Source organism: Pelophylax lessonae (assembly GCF_965119305.1).
Source record: "Pelophylax lessonae genome assembly, chromosome: 13".
NCBI classification, from domain to species: Eukaryota; Metazoa; Chordata; class Amphibia; order Anura; family Ranidae; genus Pelophylax; species Pelophylax lessonae.
Genome location: NC_138780.1, coordinates 115249971 through 115270292, shown reverse-complemented (window position 1 = coordinate 115270292; position 20322 = coordinate 115249971). Strand labels below are relative to the sequence as shown.

The following is a 20322-nucleotide window of genomic DNA, read 5'->3' as shown; positions in this document are numbered from 1 at the left end:
ACATCTGATTTGATGGAACAGATTATACAAGGGCTACAGTTTGTCTGTGACGCAGCCTTGGATGCTACCCCCCTATTAGGGCATGCATCTATGTCAGCGGTAATCCTCAGACGTGTGCTGTGGTTAAAATGCTGGTCAGCTGACCTAGGTTCCAAAAAGACCTTGACGAATCTCCCCTTTCAGAGGAATCGCCTATTTGGGGCCACCCTAGATGAAATTATTAAGGATGCCACTGGGGGCAAGAGCACTTTCTTGCCACAGGCTGCTAAAGCTAAGGGACCTCGCAACAAGCGAGGACCTTTCTTTACCGCCCATAAAGGGTTTGCACGCCTGGCTGGAACAAGCGGGAAAGGCAAGACTCCTCAAGGAGGGTTCAAGAAAGGCTGGTCGGACAAACAGAGGACCTACTCAGCCAAACCCGAAGCAAAGGATTACACAGCCTGAAGTTGCGCCCCCACCCGGGTTAAGGGTGGGGGGACGTTTTCACCGGTATTCAGGACATTAGATCGAGCATCGACTACTACTACCGGTGCGATTCTTCCCTTCCAACATTTAAGTACTACAGGGAGCGGTAGTCACCGTTCCCTGAACAGATCTTTTCCTTTACCTTTTCCTAAGATTAGTCTCAATTCCCCACAGGATTCGGATCTGGTTGACCAGACAGACCAAGAAGCCTCTAGCCGGGTGACTTCGGTCCCTGAGATTCAACCAGGAGAGATCACCGTTCCTGATAGGAATCAGGTGTTGGATAAATGTGTGGGAACAGAAAACGACCAGACTTTGTCAGATGGTCGGGACCAGATAGCTCTAGGGACGCCTGGTTCAAATCCCGTCAGTGCCAGTGGTCCTAGAAATTCTAGGCTGGCCTCGTCAAGCCGGCCTGGCCGACTTGGACTTGCTAGTCGCGGACGTTCCGTGGGAACTGCGTCTCAGGGAGTATCTGCGGTCTCGAGGACCAATCTACCATTGTGCTTTACAGTCGCTGGTTTTAATGGCCTGGCCATTGAGACCCAAGTACTGAAGGACAGAGGGTTGTCAGCTTCAGTCATTCCTACCCTTATTAAAGCAAGGAAAGCGACTTCCAGCAAGGTCTATTATCACACATGGAAGACTTATATTGCGTGGTGCGAATCTTTAGGATTTCCTCCACGTACCTATTCGGTGACTCGAATATTGGCCTTTTTGCAAAAAGGGGTTGAGCAGAAGCTAGCCTTGAGCACCATCAAGGGTCAAGTTTCAGCATTAGCAATCTTCTTTCAGAAACCTTTAGCTACCAAGTCCTTGGTGCGGAATTTCATCCAGGGGGTGCGGCACCTGGCTCCACCAGTCCGCGCGCCCTTACTGCCCTGGGATCATAATTTGGTTTTGTCGGTTCTACAGAAACCTCCTTTTGAAAACATCAGGGAGATTCCCTTGCTTACTTTATCCCAGAAGGTGGCCTTCTTGGTGGCTATAACTTCTGCACGCAGGGTGTCAGAACTGGCTGCTTTATCATGCCAGTCCCCATACTTGGTGATTCATAGGGATAAGGTAGTACTCCATCCTAAGCCATCCTTTCTTCCTAAGGTGGTTTCAGATTTTCATCTGAATGAAGATATTGTACTACTTTCCTTGTGTCCTCAGCCCAATCATCATCGGGAACATGCGTTGCATTCCTTGGATGTGGTTCGGGCAATCAGGGTATACCTGAAGGCTACAGAATCGTTCCGTAAGACGGATTCACTTTTTGTGATCACGGATGGCCCCAGAAAGGGGTTGCCTGCATCTGCCGCGACTATTGCCAAATGGATTAGACAGACGGTGGTACAGGCTTATTCTATTAAGGGTCAGAGTCCTCCGTTCCCTGTTAGGGCGCACTCCACTCGAGCGCTCAGTACTTCCTGGGCCTTTCGCCATCAGGCGTCAGTGGTCCAGGTATGTAAGGCGGCCACCTGGTCGTCGGTACATACCTTTACAAAATTTTATAAAATTGATGTCATGGCATCGGCGGATGCCTCATTTGGCCGCAAGGTTTTGCAGGCCGCAATTTGAGGAGACCGGTGGTCTACCTCGAGGGTTTTTTTCTGTTTGAAAATGTTTTTGTTGAGTCTCATCATTAAGGATGAGCATTGTAAACTTCTAGTTGGCACCGGTTGGGCCTTCTAGATTTGGATTTGATTTCCATTTTCCCACCCCTCATTTGTGATACTGCTCTGGGACGTCCCGAAGGTGCTGTATCACCGAGGACTACGTCTGTCAATGAGCGATAGAGAAAAATGGATTTTTGTAAAATCTTACCGTAAAATCCTTTTCTCTTAGCTCATTGACAGACGTAGTACCCGCCCCTCTGTTTTGGAGTTGGGTTGGGTTAAATTCTCTAAACACTGCTTTTGTGACATAACTGATTTGCTGTGGCAGAGAGAGAGAGGATATACCCTCGGGGACTGCCCCTAGGGTGTGGCCAGAGCATTTTATTTCCTGTCTAGTCCTACTCCTGTGGAGGCAACATAACCCGAAGGTGCTGTATCACCGAGGACTACGTCTGTCAATGAGCTAAGAGAAAAGGATTTTACGGTAAGATTTTACAAAAATCCATTTTTTTAGCATTGATTACTGCAATATTGTCACTGGTCCCCCTAAAAGTGTCAAAAATGTCAGTTAAGGGTGCGATCTGTCCGACACAATGTTGCAGTCCTGCTAAAAATCGCTAATCGCAGCCATTACTAGTTAAAAAAAATAAATAAATAAAAATGACATCTTTCTTTCCCCTACTTTGTAGACGTGATAACTTTTGCGCAAACCGATAAAAATATGCCTAATGGGATTTTTTGTTAACCACTTGCCGACCGCCGCACGACTATCTACGTGGGCGGTCAGCCCCTCACAGGCAAAGTGACGTAGGTCTACGTCGCTCGCCTGTGAGGGTTTAGGGAGCGAGCGCGCGCCGCCGGAGGCGCGCTCCCGCTCCCGCGTGGTCACGGACCCCCCCGCGCGCGTGACCGGCGGACCCGATCGCCGCCGGCCACTCTGCGATCGGCGGGGGAGAGGGAGAAAGTCAGGCAGCTTGTGTAAACAAGCTGCCTGTCATTCTCCTCTCTGTATGAGAGCTGATCACATGGATCTACTATGTAGATCCATTGATCACTCCTCATACAGTTGAAGCCACAGCCAATCACAGTTAGAATCACGCCCCTAGGGACACACACAGCCCCTCCCTCTCAAATAAAGTTAACCCCTTCACTACCAGTGCATTTTTACAGTAACAGTGCATATGTATAGCACTGATTACTGTAGAAATGTCACTGGTAACCCCAAAAGTGTCAAAAATGTCAGTCAAGGGTCCGATCTGTCCGCCGCAATGTCGCAGTACCGCAAAAAAAATCGCAGATCGCCGCCATTACGCGTTAAAAAAAAAAACAACAAAAATGACAAAAATCTTTCCCTTTGTTAGTAAACGCAATAACTTTTGCGCAAACCAATCAAAATACGCTTTTTGCGATTTTTTTTACCAAACATAGGTAGCATAAAACAAATTGGCCGAAAATATTAAAAAATTTTGATTTTTACATTTTTTTTTGGGGGAATTTCATATAAAAAAAAGGGAAAAATATTGCTATTTTTGCAAAATTTACGCTCTTTTTTTGTTTATAGCGCGTGATCAAAAAATCGCACAGGTGATCAAATACCACCAAAAGAAAGCTCTGTTTGTGGGAAAAAAAGGACGCCAAATTCGTTTCGGTACAGCGTCGCACGACCGCGCAATTGTCCGTTAAAGTCACGCAGTGCCGAATCGCAAAATGCCCTCTGGTCGTTTAGCAGCCAAATCCTCCGGGGCTTAAGTGGTTAACCAGAAATATGTAGCAGAATACATGTTGGCCTAAAACGATGAAAAATGTTGATTTTTAAATTGTTTTTTGGGTTGTTATATAGCCGAAAGAGAAAAATCTTTTTTTTTTTTTTCAGAATTGTCGCTATGTTTTTGTTTATAGTGCAAAAATAAAAATCGCAGAGGTAATCAAATACCACTAAAAGAAAGCTCTATTTGAGGGGGAAATAAGACATCAATTTTATTTGGGTACAGTATCACACAACTGCGCAATCGTTTGTTAAAGTAACGCAGTGCCGAATCGCAAAAAAATGGCCTGGTCATGAAGGGGGCAAATCTTCCGGTCCAGAACTGGTTAAAAAAAAAAGACCCCAATAAAAAATAGACTTTGCACTCCAGTCAGTGACTTTGCCTAGGCTCCGATGATGTCATTATGAAGCAAGCAGTTCCTCAGTCTTCCTTGCCCAGTGATCAGGTTCGAACATTGTAATGTCATCAGAAGGTGACAGAATACAGCAGGGGCTGATCTTTCGTCAGACACTTATTAATACAACCAGGAACTGCATAGACACTTAGATTTACAGGATTGTGTCATACCTGAGTCAGCATTTTAGAAAGTAGATGGTGACCCTGGGTGAGGTCTGAACAAAGGTCATGCACTATTTTCGGTAGGGAAAGGAGATGAATTGATGTCAGAGTGAATGCTATGGTGCTCGTCCGGGGTAATAAATGACACTTACACAATTACATGAATGTACTTTACATAAAATATATCTAATGCTCGGTCCACTTTAATTTAGTTCTTGCCACTGCATGTGCGGTGGCAGAAGAGGTGGGGTTTATTGACCACACATGCGTTCATGGACGGCAGCACTTTCTGCGTTGATAGAGTGAACTCAAAATGCACACCCAGAACAGTGATTGACCTATGAAAGACAGATGCTGGTCTCTACCAAAGAGCCAGCAGGACCAGCTCCCAATCATGTGACCACTGTGGCGATCATGTGCTTAGCCACTCCTTCCCACCCCCATGCTTAAAGACCCTGTTAAAGGCATGCCAAGGTGAGAAGGGGTTAATACTCTTGATTTCTTTCCCAAGTCCTTTTCTGTGGGGTAAAATCAAAGAACAAACACAAGGGCGCACCGGCCTAGTGCATTATCCTCTATAAAGGTTTTATTGAATGAAAGGTATAAAGATACTCAAAAACAGATTCTTGGTATAAGCATATCAAATGGATATCGTTCCATCAGCATGAGAACCAAAGGGTATAACGTCCCCTGAAGCTAAAAGGCTTACGCGTTTCGAGGCTTAGCCTCTTCCTCAGAGCCTCTGGGTTCCTCAGAGCCTTATGCTTATACCAAGAATCTGTTTATGAGTATCTTTATACCTTTTATTCAATATAAGCTTTATAGAGGATAATGCACTAGGCTGGTGCACCCTTGCGTTTGTTCTTTGATTTTAGTGGTCTCAGACTACCCTGAGGGGCTGCAAGGCTGAAGCAAGTAAAGCCAAGCAGAAGGTATTCGGTAGCCGCATGAGTGTGGCTGGATGCGGTTAGAAGATTACCTCTCAGAGCGCAGGAGATAGGTGTTTAGCAACAATTTTTTGGTTTGCTCTATTCTGTGGGGTGCAAGAATGTTTCTCACATGCAATCTGATTTGACTGGCAAGCGCATTTTGGTGCAACAATAATGAAAATAGCGTTACCCTAAAATAAACCGATTCTGCCTTTGCTACAAAAGAAATAACTGAAGCCCCCTATTGTGAACAAAGTCACTGTAGCACATTAAATTGGGAATGAATCAAAAAAAGCCCCTGAATAAATCTGGACATTCTAAGTAGATTCACACATGACACACAGAAAATTCCCCTTCTGACACAGACCATGATGAAAGCTGCAAACGCTCGCCGTGGTCGACCCCTCACCAGTGTCTGTCCTTACAGTGAACCGGCACTAAGTACACTCCGTCATAAAGCTCGATCTCTGTGTGGATCTTTGTATAACTACAACATGTGTTTCTGCTCAGTTGACAAGTTGCAGACAAATGTAAATAAAATGTCCTTTATTTTGGCAGTAGAGTTCCTGTGGGTGCAGCAAGCTTCCTTTGTCAAATTTGTGGCTATTGGGGTGATTTTTAGGTACAAGCAGAACTTAAAGCCTAAGTTCACCTTTAGAAAAATATAAATGCACCTACCTATGAAGTAAAAAACATGCATTTATTTTCCGGATCCGTGGATCGTGGGTGCAATGCCTGTCTCCTGCATACTCTTCCTCCAGCTCCCTGTCAGTCCCGAGGTTCAGACTTTCAGTTGGAGAGCTGGAGGACCTGTCAATGAACTATGAGTATGATGATCACCGCCATTGTATTCCATTAAGAACTAGAAGTCTGTCCACCATGGTGGCGGACCCTGATTTCAAAGGTGACAGCTGATGTGGGGAGAAGAATCCCCGCACACTGTCACATAGATATTGTGGGGGCAGGAGCATCATGTTACACCCATATTATGTTGCAAAAGGAGGAGTAATATTTAGAGTAGAACTATTGGCAAAACTTTTTTTCTATTTTGGCTAGCGCAAGGGAGGGTTATAACCCCTGTCAGATTTATTTTTTTTGCCATGTGTCTCCCATTGGGGAGATTTCTCTTCACTTCTTCTCCCATAGCTAAAACAGGAAGTGAGAGGAAATCCCTGCAAATGAAAGTGGTTGTTACCGTAAACATGAAATTCCCTGCCAGCCCTGCTATTATTTCTAGGCATAACACACAGGGTTAGTGTTTTACTAAACAACGAAGTTGTAAATATCTTTTTAGAGCTTTCTTCAGGCCGGTCACGTAACTCTTGGCCGGTCTCCTACTCCGATCCAAGGCCGCAGCGGGATGGGCCGAGATCTCCCTCTGACGTGAGTCGGGGAGGTCAAGTGGCCACTCACTCCCTCCTTCTGTAGCCCTGGATCGGGTTAGGGGACCAGCCGGGAGTCACATGACCAGCCTTCTCTGTCTGTTGTCCTGTTTACCATTATCATTGACCGTGCAAGTAAAAGAAAATCCCAAATTTTGGGTTGTCCCCAGAAAAGTAATTTTGGGGAAATCTTCCATTAGGGACACTAGTTCTAGTAAACTGGGGGTCCCCAAGGAATTCCCTTCATTTGCAGAGATTTCCTCACACTTCCTGTTTTGGCTATGGGACAGGAAGTAAAGGGAAAGCTCTGCAATAGGACACAGATGGCAAAAAAATAAATCAGTCAGGGGTTAAAACCCTCATTTACTCTATCCAAAGTGAAAAGAAAAAAGTTTTGCCTATAGTTCTGCTTTAACCCCCCCCCCCCCCCTTCTCATTAAATATTCATCTTGCCTTTGTAAGGAAAAGAAGAAAAGTAAATCTTATATTTGACCTGCATGTGCTAAACTCCAGGCACAACCTTTTTTTTTTTTATTATCCTTCATCATAATTTTTTGGAGCATGCCAGCCACTCTATTTATAATCAGCAAAAGTAACAAGGAACATGGGCAGGGCAATACAAAGAACAATTCACATTTTTATTGTCCTGTGTATATTGCTTTGCTTTTGATCACACTTTGCAGAAGTGCCTTGACACGACAGTATCTGCAAATGTGTGCAACAAAAAAGTCTTCTTTTTTTTTACCCAAATGTAATTAGGCATGTTGTTCTACTTAGCAAGAGAGTTCGCTAGGGAATTTTTGTTATGTCCCATTGTGAAAACATCCCACTTCCTGTATCCACCCCAAAGATCACATAACAGCATATGATATGAAGTGCAAATCATGCTACAGAAGACTTCATACTCAGTCTAGGTTCACATTCATGCAGTTGCAGTTGATGTGTTTTTCAGCCACATTTTGCAGTGCGTTTCGCGTTTTTAAACCCGCTTTTTTATGCATTTTTGCATGCATTTTTCATGCATTTTGTGGTTTGAGTTTTTTTTTTGTTATATCCCTTTAAAAACTCTGTATATAGCTGGTTGTTAAGGAGGGGGCCAGGGAGCCTCCTGCCCTGTCCTTAACAACCAATGAGTCATCCGCTGTCAGCGGGGTTCCCCGCTGACAGATAAATTTAAAAAAAGAATTGCAAGTTAAAAAAATTGGTATCCATATCCATCCCGAATCCATACCAGGTCTGGTATGGATTTGGAGGAGAACCCTACGCCAAATTTTTTTTAAAAATGCCGTGGGGTCCCCCCCAAAATTCATAGCAGACCCTTATCCGAGCATGCAGCCTGGCAGGTTAGGAAAGGGAGAGGACGAGCAAGCGCTCCCCCCCCCCCCCCCCCCCAAATCATACCAGGCCACCTGCCCTTGACATAGGGGTGGTGCTTTGGGGCAGGCGCAGTGACATTTTTAACTTGGCTTCACCTCATTTACTAATCTGTGTGAAAATTCAGACTGCAAAGTGAACATGCTCTACTCCTTTAGTAAATTACACCTGCTGCATATAAACATGAGTGAGCGTTGATTATGCAAGCCTACAGACATGGGAATGATTCATTACCACATGTTTTCATACACTATTCATTTTCTAAAATGTTGGGCAATGTGAAATGAATTATGAAACGTTCATTAACAATCTCTGTGCTTTCCTAAAATAACAACATTTTGGCATTTACAGTACCTTACTAAACAGTAAAAAGAACACAATTGTGCATTAAAAAAATGACACATACATTGGAAAATACACATGCCATGGAAAAAGAATTCAGCAGAAATAGTCTAGATCACAGACTCTGCTGACATTATAAAGATGTCCTTCATTATAGAATGATAATAATAAAAGATAGACTGGATACTACAGACAAGTAGACGGTTCTTGTGAAAGAAACTACAATGCTGAACAAAATAAAACTGAAGATTAGTGAACCACGCATCACAATTAAGTGATTTAAATTGTATCTAAAACCCAAAAGAAAAAGGAAATGTATTGCACCTTACCAGTCCTTAGATGTGTTAGCTGCATTCGTTTTCTCCCTGTAAGCTATAAACATTTTCAAGTATAAAAAAAAAAAACTGTTGCCAGGAACGCATTGTCCTTCTCACTTCCTGTGGACTTAAAAGACTGCATAAACAATGTTATCTCTCTGTTGTAAACTACTAGTCCCATTAATTAACCATGTAATAAAGGTTTACAAAGGCAGACATATATGATGTCCAGCTTAGGGTCTCTATCCTATAGGTATACTGATCCATGACCCTCGGGAGGGGCCATCTTCACCCATGCAGTATGCAAAGGTGTCCCATGCAGGCAGCCTGTTCAAATCAATGATGGGGGACAGCTGCATAGATCTCCCTATTGACAGCTAAATGGGGGAGGGAAAACAGTACAAATGAGGAAAGCTGTCAGTCATGACAGCTTCCCAGCATAGCTATGCCCTACTCAGGGTACTGGCATACCCCTCTAGGCCAATTCAGAGCTGGTCTTCATTACCATCAGTGCAAACTGGCGATAATTCTTTAAGAATTTTACATTGCCATAGCAACAGGTTTTTTTTAGTGGCAGTAGTAAGAACTACCTGAATTTGTTAAATGTGTTAGTAATGCTACCCACACGGGTGCAAATATTTGCCTTCATAATCTGGAGATAGTTCTTATGTAGACTACCCCTAGAAAAATTGTCGTTAGGGCTATTTTGAATTTCCCTGAATATATCAGTGCATCCCACCTACTGTGCTGTCATAAGACATAACTCCTGAAGCATTGCTTGGGTAGACAAGTTTACAGTTTGTGTGCCCAGTGGAGCTGAACACTTCCTTTCAGTGCTGTCAGTGCCATCACATGTCAAAAGTGCAATGGGGCCTGATGTTCTCTGTCTGAATGTCAGCATCATTTTCTCATCATAGTTATGGACATGCTAATTACGCCTTCTTCTGTCAGTAGCACTCACCATTAACTAAGACAGGCCTGTTCCCAGTGTCATTGTTACACCTGCAGGCTATTCGGTATTAGGCAACGGTCAGTTTTGGGGTCCATTAAAGAAAGGTTCAAGATTGGAAGTTTAGTGGAACTGAGTAAATTGATTTGAGGGTATTTTCTTTGTTTCCTTGTTGGTAGTACAGAAACTATGTTTGTTAAGCTAGTCACAAACTACTGCAAGAAAATTCCACCCTTAGAGTCCCAAAAATATAGAAGAAGTGGGTAGATGATTTAGCTCACTAATGTCCACCCAAAATCTGAAATATGAGTTGATCCTTATACTCATGGCCAGGCTATCAGCCTTCAAGTAAATACAAATACTTAACAAGCAGCAAATGAGCTTTAAAACAGGCCATCACTGATCTCTGTAGCTACAGTCATTGTGAATTAATTCATCCTCAAACCTAGAAGCAGAAGCACTGAAGATGTCTTCCTCTGGTCTTTCAGAGCATCTTCACTGTGTTTACATTAGAGATTAGGGGGTTAGAAAGCTGTAGAGTGGCTGTTGGGATGGGGAGCACGGCAACCTGGGAGAAGGAGGGAATGGGTAGGCAGTGATTTAGCCAGGGTGGGCTAAGTCACTGATATGATCGGGGTGAAGGGGGAGCTGACCTGCTGAGAAAACAATCTGAGTGACTGCCGTGCTTCAGTTCTGAATTTCGAGGATGAAGTGCTCTGCAGTGCCTGCAGTTACTGTGTCTATGGAGGGGTAGCTTTAAAACTCAGTTGTGATAATATGTAAATACCTGGATGCACATGGACTTGCCGCAGGTTCACTGTAAGCCTATTTTCAGCAGTAAAAAGTACTTATCATGTGAGACATAAGGCTTAATTCAGAAAGCTATAATGCACGTGTCATCTGCTGTAATGCTAGGCATTATAAGCTGTTGTTTGCAGTTGTCATTGGCTGTCATTGCTGAAAATAGTAGTCATTATGGCAAATTATAGTCATAGCTAACTGAATTTAGTCTAATATCCTCTGGTAATACAGATAAAGGGTTTAAAGCCTATTTACTGACATAGGCTACATACAGCATGCATTTCAAACATACTTTCTGAATTGGCAGCCATGGGCTCTATCCTGAAGATTTAAAGCATTGCAGCTTTGGAGACTTACAGATTTATGCTAGCACTGGCTGTTTCCTGTCACCCACCAGACATGACCTGTTTTTATTTCTGTCTTGCCGCCTTCTGCACTTTAACCAGGCCGAACTTTTAGGTGGTTTCCCACTATCAGCTAACGGTCTGTATCTTTACCCAGACAGTGGTACAGTGAAGCAGTCTTATAGAGGGGCTGTCCCGTCTGCAGACCATTTGTACAACCACAGGCTTTGTGCTGGAAGGCAGCAATATTGTTAGCCCCCCCCCCCCCCCCAACCTTTTTTATTCTTCTCTTTATTGGACAATTTTAATGTTTTTACTAAAAGATTCAGCATGTGATTTTTACCCTTGCTTCCGCAGTAACAGTCAAAGTCATGCTACAGCTGGCAGCCCTGGAACATGTTTAGACCACCAAAATAGCTTTTTTTTTTAAATCCTGAAGGTCACATACAATTGTGTTGTAAGGTATTCAGACAAGAAAAAAACTGTTGCATGCTATTGCTAAAATAATTCCAATGCAACTGTGCAATAATGTTACTGTAAATAAAGAAAAACTGTTTGCTCACCATTGTATTAATTAAATTGTCTAGAACAGCCTTTTTCAACCAGGGTGCCTTCAGATGTCTTCAGGGATGCCTTTGAAAAATACCTTGAAATTGCCCAAAAATTGTATAGAAGCCCGTGGATGGATCAAGCCTACCTATTAGTTACACAAAGCCACAGGTTTTCATTGTGCACCATTACAGCCTTCCAGCCGCCAGTGTCCTAACAACCAATGATGTAATTGGACGTGGGGCACCTGTCTCTCTCCTAATGCCTCGTACACACGCAACGATTATTGGCCGACCGATCGTCCGACTTTTGTCCAGAGTTGTGTTTTGTTGGTTGGAATGTGCCTAGACTTCACACAATTTTTCTCGGCCAACAAAAACCAACTTCAGAAGTGATGTCATATGTTAGTTTACTTTCTTTGTGTTTTTTCTTCTCTGAGCATGCCCAGGCTTGCTTATCAGATTTTTGTCTGCCGAAATCTGTACCGACTGACGGAAAATCGGCCGTTGTGTTGTTGGCCAACAAAAATTTTATAGCCTGCACACCAGATTTTTTTCGGCCGAAAAGTCGGAGTTGGTTGTCGGAAGCATCATACTAACAAGCCGAAAAACGGGCGATCGGACGTTGGCCGAAAATTCCCGGCCAATAATCGATGCGCGTGTACGGGGCATAACTCTTATAAGCTGCATGAAGGAGAGAAACCGAGGGAGAAAAGAAACATTGGAATATTAATTAGTACCAGTGGTCAAAGATGTACCTGCTTTGGAAGTATAAATCACTGCTAATGTTGGGTGTCCTACACATGTGAATGTTGATACAATATGTAAAACTATTGCTTAAGTTTTTACATTTTAGAATAGGGTACCTCGAGATTGTGTGGAATTTTAAAGGGTGCCTTGACTGAAAAAAGGTTGAGAAACACTGGACTAGAATATGACAGCCAATTGCTAGCAATCTCAAATATTGCATTGAAACTATGCATAGTCCTCATAATAATGAATTAATCTGCGTGAGTCACATTTGCTCACTGCCAGCCTGCAGTTTCAGGAATGCCTAGCAAATAATAAAGTACAAGGATCAAAAGAGTGAATAGCTGGGTACCTGCAGAAAGAAGTGCAGCTAAAAAGCTACCGTGATGTTGCTCCGAGGCCACCACAAATATTTGACTGGTCCCATGAGTTAAAAAAACTTTTTCAGTCATTGAAGGCAGTGGTTCCTCCTGTTGGCCTGTAAGTTGTTTGGTGACGTACCAGCTGATGGGAGGGACCACTGCATTTTGTGGGGATAGCAGGAATTTATGCACCCACAAAGTATTGAAAACTTTAGGAAGCTGGAGAGCAGCATCTTGTTTGTAAAGTTTTACCCATTTACTTTTTTTCCCACTGAAGGCAGAGGTTGCCTTCAGTAAAAAATGCATGTTTAAGTGATCAGAACTGTATGCCGGCACAGAGGAGGGCTAGAACTTTAGTCCTTTGGGTTTTGGTTACTGTCTTAGCAGTGAGGAGCACTGTACAGTTCATTTTTTCAAAATCTGTGATGGATAATTTGTGGAGATACCGTACATAGGCAGATTTTTGATCCTTTTAGGGGGGTTCTTCTGGAAATATGATGAAAGGTTGACAAGAAAGGCACCGCTTCACTACTAGACTTCGTGAATATATTTGTGATCAACAAGATATGCCAACATGGTTCAGGGGCTGTCCTCTTCTTCAGGGCTAAAAGCACACCATCATTATTATTATTATACAGGATTTATATAACACCAACAGTCTGCTCAGCCCTTTTACAATATAAAGGGAGACAGTACGATTACAAAACAGTTCAATATAGGAGGCCCATGCCCCTTGCCCATGGAGTTTACAATCAAAAGGATATTATGTAATTAGTCAAAATAACTAATTGGTCCTCAAAAAGTGCAAAACACCTATGCAGTTGTGCTTTGTTTTCTGTCTGTGTTCCCATTGAGTGGATTTTCACTCTCTTCCTGTCCAGGAAGAGAGGATGTCACCAGGATACAAAGTGATGTGCAAGCCCCCCAGTGGGACATAGACAGAGGATCTAAACCTTCCCCAAAACAAAGTTTTGGCTGGAGTTAGGGTTTTTATGAAGCACATCAAACAAAAAAAATTCCCAGCTCAAGTTACCCACCAGCCTGCAACCAACTGAATAATCCTGTCTAACAGTATGCGTTAAAAACAGGGGTTTCGTTTGCACACATTTGCAAATACATGAGTTTGCTTCAGAGCCACTTCAAAGCACCCCAGTATTATTTGCAGTCCTAACTATACATTTTGAGAGCTTCCATAGTAGAAGCACATGCATTATAATGGATAGGCAGAGGGCATGTGAGCCTAGAGGGAGCCCACCCCTCCTTGAAGGCACAGGGACGTACTGGACACCCAGCACATAGCACAATGGCATCAAAGGTGTTCAGTGCATCCCCCACCAGTATTCCAACAGTACAAACAAATGGGTACTGCCTCCACCTATAACTGGCCTTGGTAGCAAGGAGCACACAGAAGGGTTATGCATGTCAAACAAAACCAAACAAAATTCCCAGGTCAACTTATCAACAAGCCTGCAACCAACATTATTCTGTCTTAACAGTATGCATTAAAAATCGGGGTTTAATTTGCACACATTTGCAAATGCGTAACCTGCAGAGCCACTTTACGGCACGCCAGTATTATCTGCAGTCCTAACACTATAAATTTTGTGAGCCTCCGTAGTAGAAGCACATGCATAATAATGGATAGGTAGAGGGCAGGTGAGCCTGGAGGGAGCCCACCCCCTCCTTAAAGGCACAGGGATGCACTGGACACCCAGCACCTAGCACAATGTCCAGTGCATCCCTCCTCCATCATTCCAAGAACTGATGATGTAATCACTGTTCTCGGTCTTAGAGCTGGCGTGGGACAGCTGCAGCATAGAGGTAAGTATGAATGTATATTGTTTTCTATACACCAAAAATCTCCTTTAGGTGCCCATTGCAACCACAAAGCAATAGCAAGGGAAATATCAGTCGTTTAAATCGGTGTTGTTTACACCCATCCACTGCGCTGCCTGATATTGCGCTAAAATAATGCATGCATCATTTTGCACAGCACATCACTGTAGCAACCCTATACAGTGCTTTCCAATGCAAAGCATCTGCATGTGATTGTGCAGTTTAAATAAAGTTAAAAAAAGTGTTTCGCCTTCCTGCCACCACCTTTACAGATGTCATGTCCCATGTATGTGTGTGTGTGTATATATATATATATATATATATATATATATATATATATATATATGACATGACATCGCAATTCAATGCAGCGCAACAAAAATGCACTCAAACCACAAGTAAACACATTTCAAATGCATCAGAAGCACACATCAATGTGTTACAATAACGCACTTCAAGGCCCTAAGCACATAGAGTGTTTGTCAGCTCTTCTTAACGCCTCTCCTCCTGGCAGCAGCGTTTTGGCAGAAAAAACAATTGATGCATGTAAAAGTGTGTAAACGCAGCCAAGCCTGTTTAGGCAAATTGTGCGCTTGGGTTTTAACTCATTTCATTGGCCAGAATATCAATTTATTTTGGCCAATGAAATAAAAATAACGCTTAAAGCGGAGTTCCACCCTGGGAATACTTTTTTTTTATAAAAATACCCCCGGGACAGTCAGGGCTAGTACATTCCACAATGGCTAGCCTCTGATCTGTCCCGGGTTGCACTTACCTTTTAGGAGAAATACTTACCTTGAAAAAGTATTGTCCAGCGCTGCCATCTCAGGTGTGGGCAGCTTGAAGCCAGCGCGATCCTATTCTGCGTCTTCTTCGGTCCCACGATGCACTGCACCGGCCCTGCCGTCACTTCCGGTGTGCGCGCGTCATCCCTCCACAGCTTCTGGGCATGCCCAGAAGCTGTTTAGAAGGGAATGACGCGCGCGCACCGGAACTGACGTCGGGCCGGTGCAGGCGCATTGATTCCTGGGAGCGATGACGTTCAGCTCCCAGGAATCATTGCAAAGCCAGGAAGTGACGAATCGCCGTGGCCGCCGAGGGGAGGAAGAAGGAAGTAAGGTAAGTATATTTTCTTCTATACGAGGTAAGTAAAAAAAATTGCGATTATCCATTTGTTTTTCAGGTGACCCGGAGCGAGAAGATGGAGGTAAGTATAAATTTAGGGTGGAACTCCGCTTTAAGAGCCTGATGCGCCTCGCTTTAACGCGCATTTAGACATGTTTACACGTGTCAAGTGTTTTTTCTGCCAAAACGCTGCTTCTCCTGGACGCGCTGGCAATGGGTTCTTTTTCTGCCTTTAAATGCCCCTGCTAGAACGCCTATATTTGCATGGACACATAGGCTTACATGGAAGGTAAAAGCAGAGTTTTTAGCACTCAGCCTGCCTTAGGTGTCTTAGCACAGATGCACAGCATGCAATTTGCAATTTATTTCTGATCTATTTGGGGTGCCATCTTTTTTCATTTTGGGATAGATCTCCCTTTGTGGTTTGTGTGGTCGTATGCCTTTTCCTCAAACAACTGCAAATATCTGTATATATGTTATGATTTCCTCATAGTGGTTTATGTGTAATATAAGTGTTAAAACAGATTCTGTATAAAGTCACAATGGAGCTGAGATATTTAGTTTAATGTACGTATTATGAGAGCAGTGCCAGATGAGCGACTTCCTTCTACAACCAAGAAGAGGAAATCCTGTGGAAGTTCCCTGAGTTAACGCTGCTGTCCTCAACAAGATTAACAGTAACAGTTTAAAAGCATTTCATGTCACATCTCAGCAATGAAAGTTTCAAAATTCCCCACTCTATCTAAATTCACGGTTTCATAACGAGTGCAATACCCTGCACTTTGTTCCCACTGACTATGTGCAACCACTTTAAAGAATGTAGGTGTGCCTTCTACCATAAAGACCCAAGGGCTTAGACATGTGATCTTTGCAACCTCATAGCTCTTGATTTATTGGTGGAAACCCCATGAATGTTTCCCATGGAGACAGAAAATGTTTTTTTTGTTTAGTTTTACTAAACCTTAAAAAAAATCCTATTTAAGGTTATCTGCTATCTGGCGCCTGGAATTTCACCTATTTAAAAAAATATATAAGTCAGCAGTCTCAAATACTGTAGCTGCTGACTTTCAAAAACCAGGTACTTACTGGTGTAGCACCCTACAGGTAGGTGCTAGGTAAATATATAGTGGGCCTTGTCTGCCTAACAGCAGGGCCATGATTTCTTTTTAGTAGGGTGTCATGGCTTCCAGGTGTGTCTGCTGAGGGGGGAGTCTCCCCACTGGCTCTGTGAGAGGCTTCTCATAGGGCAGTGGAGGAAACCCAATCAGGGACACATTCAGGCTTGTAACTACCCCAGAAGGAAGATTCTGCCACAAGGGATTCTGGGAGTGGGTATAAGTTTGAGGGAGGTGCGTGACTCGTGGTCTTTGGCGGGAAGCAGAGTCCCAGGAGGTAGAGGACGGCTGTCTCTCCTCCTGTCACAGGAAGCGGATGTCTTAGGTGCTGAGTTGAGCTGAAGGGATTCCGGTGTGCTGAGATCCAGCAGAGAGCGAGAGGGGTCCAGTTCCAGGAAAGCCTACACAGGTTGTGAGTACTGAGGATTGCCCCTGGGGGTCTGCCTAACGTCAGTGGGGACCACTCCAGAGAAGGTTCTAGGATCCAAGTATCAGCTAGCGGTAAAGGGGGTACCTGGTCAGAAGACCCTGAAGTGATAGACTTTTGAGAGCTAAAGCAGTGTCAGGAGTCAAATGTTCTACAGTCCTGAATCTTCTGGACTAAAGTCGGAGTTCCAGCACAGCTTTCAGAGATACAGTGTGTTCAAGCATCAGTAAGCGTTGGCTGGCGTCAAGACAGCGCTAATGGGCATTTTTGTTATAGAAGTCCCAGAATTGTACATAGTCGAGCCAAAGGAGTAACCCACTCATTCCCTTCTCCCATCCCCTAAAAATACAATAAAACAACCAAACAAAGATGCCGGAGTGGTCAATGTGTCAGTTCTCACACCCAGGGTCGCAGCTTACATGGGCTGGAGAGGTAACCGGTAACAATGGCAGACCCACATCAGGCCCAATGCCTGGAAAACCTGCTACACTGGTAATGGAGTTCAGCACTGTCTTCCTATTCTTCTCACTGATGCAGGTCCCCCACACTGCCATCTTGGATTTGGAAGCCAGCTGTGACTTCCTCAAACTATGGCCCTCCAGTTGTTCAGGAACTACAATTCCCATCATGGCTAGTCATGTCTGAGAATGTCAGAGTTTCACAAAGCCTCATGGGACGTGTAGTTCCGCAACAGCTGGAGGGCCATAGTTTGGAGATCCCCGTCCTAAAGGAATGGCAGCCGGCTCCCTACTGAACGAGTGTGAGATCGCTGAGACTGGTCTAAGGGGGGGTGCAGGGTGGGGGCGGGATGAATTACATCATTCTCGCCTAGGAGAGAATTGAGGAAGTGGGAGCAGGTACCAGTCAACAAAGGTACCCACTCCCATAAAAAGAAAAAACTTAAATGTGTTAGGGGTGGTGAGGAGGGTGAGCAGTACCTTCACTTTTGAGTGAAGATCTGCTGTAAGTTTGTAATAGACACCTGTTATGACATCTCGTCGTTTGGTATCAGAAAGTAAATTCCAATACCCAATGAACATTTAACTTGCCCACATTCTAAACTAGCCAGGTCAGTGATTGGCACACATTCATGCGCTCTTAGGCTAACCTTACATGCTTTAATTTCTCTTGTTCAACCAACTGACTTAACAAGAAAAATAAAAAAAATAAAATGAAGAAAAATGTATAGATTCCCCAGTCCATGCCAAACTACATGGTTGGAGGAATCTCCCCTGCCGGCTACTGTACAATGACAGAGAGCACTAGAATACTTGAACTGTGACTGTATCTAATAAGCTGTGTTGCAGGATAGTGCTGACAGGGCCACCTGTGGCTCAAATTTTATTTCATTCGGCAGAAATCAAGGGGCAGACTCAGCACAGCAATCACTGCTTGCAGGCAGCAAGGTACCATGGGATATGTAGTTCTTAAAAACTGAAAGTAAACGGGAGAGAAGAGGCTGCAAAGCATGCAGGGAATTCAGGAAGTTGTGGAAAAAGATAACCAGTGGACAGGCAGCACTGACCACATGAAAGGAGATTATTCAAGTAAGCTTATATTGGATTGTTAAAAATACTGTATTTTCTGGCGTATAAGACTACTTTTGAACCTCAAAAAAATCCCCCAAAAATGGGGGGTCGTCCCACACAGCCAGCATCTTGAGAAATTACATCTACCGGTAATACTTATACTTAGGTTACCTTGGAGATATTATGAGAGATTACATGTATTACAGTACTTGGGGTACCTTGGAGAGCTATGAGAAATCTGATGTTTTTCAATGGTGTTACCTTGCTTCGGAAGGGGGGTAGTCTTATACGGTGAGTATAGCCCAAAACCTATGTTTTAACTTGAAAATTAGGGGGGTTGTCTTATACGCCCAGTCGTTTTATACGCCGGAAAATATGGTACCTATTGTGTGTATTGTTATTACAATGCTGAAGTTATAAAATATAAGTGTATGCTGTCACCCTGGATTACCTTCAAAAGATAAGTATGGGCTTGTATAAAAAGAAAAGCACATCCCCTTTCGGCTGTAAGACTGAGAATCAAATTGTCAAACACAGCTGATCACTCGGTTCTCAGCCTTCATTGAGCAGAGAGCCAGGTTTTGTCAGTCCTTGGCTCTCTGCTCTGCCCCTCCAGCGCTCACTGGAACAATGGGCTGTGGAGGGGGCAGGAGTGGCTGGCTCAGGAGCTTGCTGAAAGACTGAGGCAGCTGCCAGTCCCCGGCATCTGGGTGGATCCCGACTGTAAAGTCAAGATCTTTCTCAAACCTGGCTTGGCTGAGTGACATCAGCTGACAGCAGATTTTAGCCCGCTGTCAGCCGAAAATAGGTCACAGGAGTACAGAACAGACTGCACTCCTCTGATCCCCAGCAGAATTCTAGCCAAAATGGCTTTGGCTATACTTCTCCTTTTTAAGTTTTTATTGCAGTGTTTAAAGTCATTTTTTTATGACGTAAAGCATATTTAAATCACAAGGGGGGGATATGATATCAATGTACAAATACTGTACTGGTGATGACCATGGCATAAGGAACAAACTATTTAGAGAAAGGGAATACAATAAGACACGTGGCCACTCACTAAAACTAGAGGAAAAACGGTTTAACCTTAAAATAAGTAGGGGGTTCTTTACTGTCAGGGTGGTAAGGATGTGAAATTCTCTTCCACAAGCAGTGGTATCAGCAGTAGTTTATAGTTTTCAAAAAACTATTAGATGGGCACCTTAAAGACCACAACATACAGGGGTATACAATGTACGGTTAAAAGCAAACACACACACACACATCATAGGTTGAACTGGATGGACTGGTGTCTTTTTTTCAACCTCACAAACTATGTAAAAAAACAAACTGTAATATATTGCAGCTTACCATTCCTTAGATGTGGTGGTTGCATGAGCTTTCTTTTTTCCAGGCTTTTTTTCACCTGGTAATCCTCTGATTAACACTTTCGTCCTGAGTGGTTACACTTATTTCTCCACTGTTTATATGGAGGCAGCAAAGATTACCACCTAGGTTGGACTTCGAATATGTCTGCCTTTGTTCAGCTTCATTACATGGGGGATGATTGGATTAGTAGTTTACACATACAGTATAAGATAACATTGTTTTATGCTTCCAGTTCATTTCACAGGAGGTGACAGGGACACTATATCTGGCAATATCCACAGGTACTTGATAAAACTGACCTTAGCCTGAAAAAAGAAAACAAATGCAGCAATGGACTGGAAAGCTGCAATCAATTCCATTTTTGTTTTGGGTTTGGATATGTTATCTTTTTATGCGCTTGCTCTTCCACATCTTTTTGGGAGAGATTTGTA

At 43.5% G+C, this 20322-nt stretch overlaps 1 protein-coding gene across 1 annotated transcript in view; it reads left to right on the top strand.

Moving 5' to 3' along the window:
• The window catches only part of PRORP (protein only RNase P catalytic subunit), a 132363-nt gene that overhangs the window by 99457 nt on the left and 12584 nt on the right, over nt 1-20322 (top strand). The window lies entirely within an intron of this gene.